The sequence below is a fragment of the Lutra lutra genome, chromosome 16 (assembly GCF_902655055.1).
Source record: "Lutra lutra chromosome 16, mLutLut1.2, whole genome shotgun sequence".
NCBI lineage: Eukaryota > Metazoa > Chordata > Mammalia > Carnivora > Mustelidae > Lutra > Lutra lutra.
The window spans coordinates 25,758,594-25,765,010 of NC_062293.1; the positions used below are offsets into that span (position 1 = coordinate 25,758,594).

The following is a 6,417-nucleotide window of genomic DNA, read 5'->3' on the forward strand; positions in this document are numbered from 1 at the left end:
CCACTGCTCCCCCAGCCCATCAGATCAAATAAACATCCTGACCTCACCCTCTGTCTATCCTCTCATCTCCTGATGGCGCCTCCCCAAGGCCAACTGGAAGCTGGAAGAGAGGAGAACATGGCAGCTACAAGCCACAGAGTTCTGCTTCCTGGAACACAGAGCAAGGTGGAAAGTGGGTCTGGGGGCAAGTGGGGAGTGCCCAGTGCACACACCAGGGAGAACATTGCAAGGTTGGAAGCGATGGGTTAGAGCCACACAGAGCCACATGGACAGATCTCAAAAACATGGTACTGGGTGAGACAAAAAAGATAAATAACCTAACACCGTTTGTGTTTAAAATGCATGCACCTAGGGGCGCCTGGGTGGCTCAGTGGGTTAAAGCCTCTGCCTTCAGCTCAGGTCATGATCCCAGGGTCCTGGGATCGAGCCCTGCATCAGGCTCTCTGCTTAGCAGGAAGCCTGCTTCCTCCTCTCTCTCTCTCTGCCTGCCTCTCTGCCTACTTGTGATCTCGTCTGTCAAATAAGTAAATATTTAAAAATAAGATAAAATAAAATTTAAAAAAATACAAAATCCAAAGCAGCAATACTCTTTTCACAAGGACACCTACAAAGAAAAGAATCACTTGCTGGAGTATTTGCCTGCGGCAGGAGAGGGGGTACAGAATGGCAAAAGGGACTGTGGATAAAAGAGAATCACAAACAAAAGAGGGGCCTTGCATGGACTAGTGATAACAGAACGACATGAATTAGGCCTATTATACACTCAAATTTCTGCACAGGAAGCTGAAATGGGGTGGGGGGTGGGAGGAGACATAAAAGCAAAGGAGGGAGGAAGGGGGACAGGAGGGAAGCAAGCTGATCTAGGAAGGGGCAGGTGGCTGTGAGCAGGAGCTGTCCAAGAGCGCCCACCCCTGCTCCAGAGGGGCCCCAGCACAGATGGGAAACCTTCTTCACATTTCTATGATAACAGAGAACATGTCAAGAGAGTGTACAAGGTTCTCATTTCCCAAAACGATTCCAGAATTTTAAGGCCACTAAGCTTGACACCTTTGATTTTGGAACAAATTCAAGTCCAAAGACCCAAATCGAGTCCCAACTTTGCTTCCAGCCAGGCGTGAATCATCCAACAGATGGTGGGTGAGCCGGGCAAGCCCTGGGGGCTAGAGAGGCTCCTGAGACAAGCCTTGCCAAGCTAGGCAGCGGTCCTCTTCTGACAGGGGTGATGGGACCAGGGGCCGTGTGGGTCCCCCTCTTTCTGGCTTCAGGGAGTTGTGACTCTGCACATTCAAGCAGTGGGTGGTAGGGGGAAGGGTGGCATCTGTCAGACAAGGAAGGCGGGGCTGGAGTCTAGCTCAGCTTCTCTTCCCCTTCCGTCTCTCAGGACCTCCCTCAGCACCTCCTTTTGTCTGCTTCTCACCTTCAACCTTCCCAAGGAGAAAGTGTTTCATTGGCTCGACCAGTCACCATCCAACATGGAGACTCCTGACTGAGTAACTTCATTGGTTCCGCCAACATTAGCTCAACCGGGGCGAACTGGTTCTCTTGAAGCACAAAGCTTGGTGGCACGGGGGCTTTGTACCTGCCCAAGCGACAGGTGGCAGACAGAATGGGTCTTAATTTTGCAAGCATCACCACATTAGTCCATGAGCCCCTTGCCCCATGGCTGGGCCCCACCAAGATGGCCGAAACACCACCCTCTCCTGTCTCTGGCACCAGGCTCAGAGAGGAAGGCTCAAAGTGTCCTCCTGGTCCGCACTTGGGGACAGAGTTTAGTGGCAGGCCCATCTATTTTTATCCCCTCTACACTGTTCCATCTAATGTTTCATATCTGTAAAGGCTCAGGCTTTATTGATTCCCACCCAAACACTGTCCTCTAAGCCCCCAGGGCAAGAATAAGGTAATGACAATTTTGCCCAACAGTGTCCAGGAGGACTTGGTGACCAGTGCCATCCGGACTGGTCTTTCTGGGGGGATACAAGCCGGGAAACTAAAGGCAGAGCCTCCCCAGAGCCTCTCTTTCCCAACCCTGTCAACTGTATCACCTTCTTCAGGGCAAAGAACTGGACCTCCAGAACCAAAGCAAGTAGTAACAGTGAAGATGGCCCCTTGAAGTATGGTGTTGCCTGTGGCTTTCAAAGGAATGAGATGGAGAACTTTAAGAAAGGAGGCTCCTGGTCATATTTTGTGGGTGCTGGAGGTTACCACAGAGATATCAGCGGCCCTGGTGAGCAACACAACCCCCCCAAATCTTGTAGGCTTGGGCATTCACGAGCACTGCGGATTTTACAGAGTATTTCAGAGCAAAAACTGGGCAGGGAGAGTGGGGGATACATCACTCCTTCCAGACAAACTCTTCACATTTTTTTATCACCCATGACTCTTCCCAGTCCCTGGGCAGGGGATGCCCGCGGCTCTCTTCTCCATGCAGCCCCTGGCGGTTCTCAGGCCCCCCACTTCCTTTTTCCTTGATCCTTTCTTGTTTGTTTGTCTCTCTAATCTTCACGAAAGCTAGGTCTGCACGCTGAACCATCTGGGGCAGGGCAGCGGGGGCATGCCAGAGGGGATGGGCCTAGGGTCAGGGTCCGGCCATGCAGGGTGAAGCCGGAGATGCCCCGAGACCTCCCCGCCCACCTTGCCCTTAGCCTGTTCTGAGGCTTCTGTCCCAAAAAGAGAGGAGAGAAACCGGGGACAGAGAGAGTGCATCACCCAACCCTCCGATGTCTCCATGGGACCCCTGCCCTCCTCACCACCCCACCCTTCCCATTTACCTCACTCTTTTCCTGCCAGTCCTGACCCTTCCCAGGGTTCTCCTTCCTTTCGTGGAATAGTTTGGCTTCTGTCTGAGCTTCTAACCATACTCCTGCCTACTTCCCTTTCCATCACATTACTCAGGAAACCCCACTTACCACCATCAGCCTTTACCCAGCCCTTAGGTCTTCAGAAGGAAGGCCTCTGATTGGCCACTATTTGTCACATGTCCACCTCTTGGAACAATCACTGGGTCCAGGAGTCTACTACTAGGTGAGGCCCACCCTGAGACACTTGGCCCTCCCCCTATGCAGGAGTGGGAGGGGCTAGTGATTGACAGCAGCCCACCAGGAGGACAGAGAATCAGGGGCATTTGCTCCAAAACAAAGGGGTGCTGTTAGCAGGAGAAGGCTGATGAGCACAAAAATCAGTAGCTACCCAGCCCTTGGGGTTCCCTTGGAAGTAGAAGTAGGATATGGGAGAGGGGAGGAAGAGCCTCCCTTCTTACTTTCTCCGCATCACCCTTACTTGTTATCAAAAGAATCTATCCTGTTCCAGAAGCATTGCAGGAAAAAAAATATCATTTTTGCTTTTAGTTTTAATACCCATCTGCTTTGCTAAAAATGTTTTTTTAAGAATTTTAAACTATGTGAAAGTTCATTTGTTTTGAAATTCTACAGGTTAATTCTTAATTTGACATGCCTTGAAAGATATGCTCTCTGGGGCACCTGGGGGGCTCAGTCAATGAAGCCTCCGACTCTTGGTTTCAGCTCAGGTCATGATCTCAAGGTGGTGAGATCGATCCCTGTGTTGGGCTCTGTGCTTAGCCGGGAGTCTGCTTGAGATTCTCTCTTTCCCTCTGCCCTCCCCAACCCCAATAATAAATAATAAATAAATAAATAAATCTTTTTTTTTTTAAGATTTCATCTATTTATTTGACAGAGAGATACAGAGAGAACACAAGTAGGCAGAGAGGCAGGCAGAGAGAGAGGGAGAAGCAGAGTCCCCAAGCAGAGAGCCTGAGGCAGGACTCAATCCCAGGACCCAGAGATCATGACCTGAGCCAAAGACAGACACCTAACCAACTGAGCCACCCAGGTGCCCTAAATAAATCTTAAAAAAAAAAAAAAATGCTTTCGCTGGTTTATCCCCTCTTACGTCTTCCACGTAAAACTTCTGAATGACTTACTGCTAACTGTCACTGGCTTCAGGAGTTAACTTGGTGGCTCTCCAGGAAACAGACAGAGCATGACAGCCTGACCACAGAATTATCGCCGCCGGAAGAGTTTAGGTCCTTGCCACCCTGACAAACACGTCTCGCCCCAGTTCCCTTCCCGCAAGGAAACTTCTTGCTTCATCTGATGACCTTGCTTCTGTGGTTTCATCTGAGCAGAAAGCGCTTGTCTGAGCAAGCCTGTTTTTTCATGGATGGCTGAAGCCCATTTGTGAAGAGGTGAACTTCACGAGAGTTAGGATCCAAGACATGAATGCATGAATGTAATTAAAATCACATTGTATTTCTTGTTGATTGCTGAAGCAGATATTAAGAAAGTCTTATACTCAATAGTACATTTAGAATCCCCTGTCCTAGAAAATTAGTTTAAAATAATAGCTCAGAAAAGAAATATTAAAAGCTCTCATGCCGGGGCGCCTGGGTGGCTCAGTGGGTTAAGCCGCTGCCTTCGGCTCAGGTCATGATCTCAGGGTCCTGGGATCGAGTCCCGCGTCGGGCTCTCTGCTCGGCGGGGAGCCTGCTTCCCTCTCTCTCTCTCTCTGCCTGCCTCTCTGTCTACTTGTGATCTCTCTCTGTCAAATAAGTAAATAAAATCTTTAAAAAAAAATAAAAAAAATTTTTAAAAAAGCTCTCGTGCCATTTATTATTAATGTGATTTATGTTAAGTCTCTCAGCGGCATGCTAAAAACGTGCCAGTAAATTAGTTCAAGAAGTGGTGCCAAATTCAATATTAATGAAGTGTTCAAACAAGCACTGACTATACCACAGTATAAGTTTGTAAATATTTTCATAAGTAATTTCCACTCCATCATGCACAGGTAACACTGTAACCCTCCCCCAAAAAGAAAAAAAAAATCCTCATGAATTTATACTGAAGCCTTTTTTTTTTAACTAATAAATTTTCCGTTTCACAAATTTAATCTTCGCTTCCGGTTTCTAAAAAGGTAATAAGCCGTTAGTGTTGGCACTCGGCTCCATAGATCACAGGTCGGCCCTCCATGGCGGACGACAGAAAGCTCGTGTTACGTGGCTTTAAAAAAAAGGAGAATCTGCTTGCGTGTTTGACTGCAAAGGACAAAGGAAATGTGACTTCAGGCAAGGTTCCATCCAGCAGCTCGAAGGATGATGTCACTAAGAACCTTGGTATCTTTCTGCCTCTCCCCGCTGGGGGTTGTGATAGTGAGAGCCCTACCCCTCACCCCACTGCGGGACCAAGGCTCTCAGTCGCCCAGCTTTGACTGGCTTTGACCCTTGATGGCTCACTTGTTTCATACTAGTAAGCCCACAAATACCTCCCAACCAAATACCATCCTCTGCCTCACTTGAGGATGCATGGCATCCCAACGAATGGTCAGGGCGGGGATACAATGCTGAGGCCTCTTGCCTGAATTTGAGACAGCTGAAAGGCCACCTCCGGGAGCCCCAGAGCTCCCTGTGGGACCAGCTGAGCCCTCTGCTACAACCTTATGTCAATTCCCCTTCCTCCTCTGCTCAATCCTCCCTGGTTTGCCTTCTTACTGCTTGCCGAGACCCCGGTCTTCTGAGACCACACCCCACTGGATTTCTGGCTTGCAGATCTCCATCCCAGAATCTGTCTCCAGGGACCCAGACCTGGGATAGCTGAAGCTTGGGAAGACTTTACAAAGGAGATGCAAACACCAGTTTGGAGCTGAAAGGAGGAGCACAGCAGAGTTAAAACTCTTCGCTGGGGCTGCACTGGGATGGGATTGGAATGGATGGGAAGGCGTTTCCCAGCCATTTCAGAGGTGGGAGGGAAGTAGGAAGCACATGGCTGGACGCTATCTATGCTTAAAGAAAGGCAATGAAAGTTTGAGGACTGAATCATCCATTTAGGGAAAAGTGTGAAAGTTTCCTTGGCGGCAAGTAAAGAGAAACTCTTATCTTCTGCAGATGGAAGGCAGAAAAAGCTAAGCTGGTCTGGGAATTCACCGGAAGAGGAAAGGAGCTGCCACAGGCAAGATGGCCACAATGGCGACCCTTCTCACCCACCCCCTTCGGGAATGGACACCTTCCTCAAGAATGCCTGGGCTAAGGAGCCAGGGCTGATTGTGTCCCCCCTCTCTGGGGCCCCTGCTATAACTCTGTCCCCACTCAGCCCTATACCAAGTACACCATCATGATCAACCCTACAGCTACCCAGGGCTTACCCAGCGCCCCTCTGCCGTGATGGAAACATGCCTGACGTACCCAGCCACCCCCGGACCCCCATGGCCCAAGTTTGGAGAAGCTAATGAAACCGTGAGCCCCTCTGCTGACAGGCAGGAGGGCCCCTCTGTGGCCCCAACAACAGTGTGAAAACCCAACCCTGGGGGAGGGAAAAAAAAAAAAAAAGAATGGAGCTCCAAAGTCAAATTCTCCACCAAGACAAGTCTGCTCTGCCAAGGTCATGCCCCAGTAGAGGAGGACTGGGACTC

The 6,417-nt window shown here is 49.7% G+C and overlaps 1 long non-coding RNA gene across 2 annotated transcripts; it reads right to left on the reverse strand.

Moving 5' to 3' along the window:
* Positions 1-570: 570 nt before the first annotated feature.
* LOC125088184 (uncharacterized) lies at positions 571-2,802 on the reverse strand. Of its 2 annotated transcripts, XR_007123602.1 has the most exons (4): positions 2,769-2,802; positions 2,043-2,129; positions 1,418-1,579; positions 571-1,318 (listed from the first exon to the last, which is right to left on the reverse strand). It is a non-coding gene; the product is annotated as an uncharacterized LOC125088184 (long non-coding RNA). The 2 variants fall into 2 exon arrangements; XR_007123603.1 differs by having other exon boundaries at positions 571-1,579.
* Positions 2,803-6,417: the final 3,615 nt, after the last annotated feature.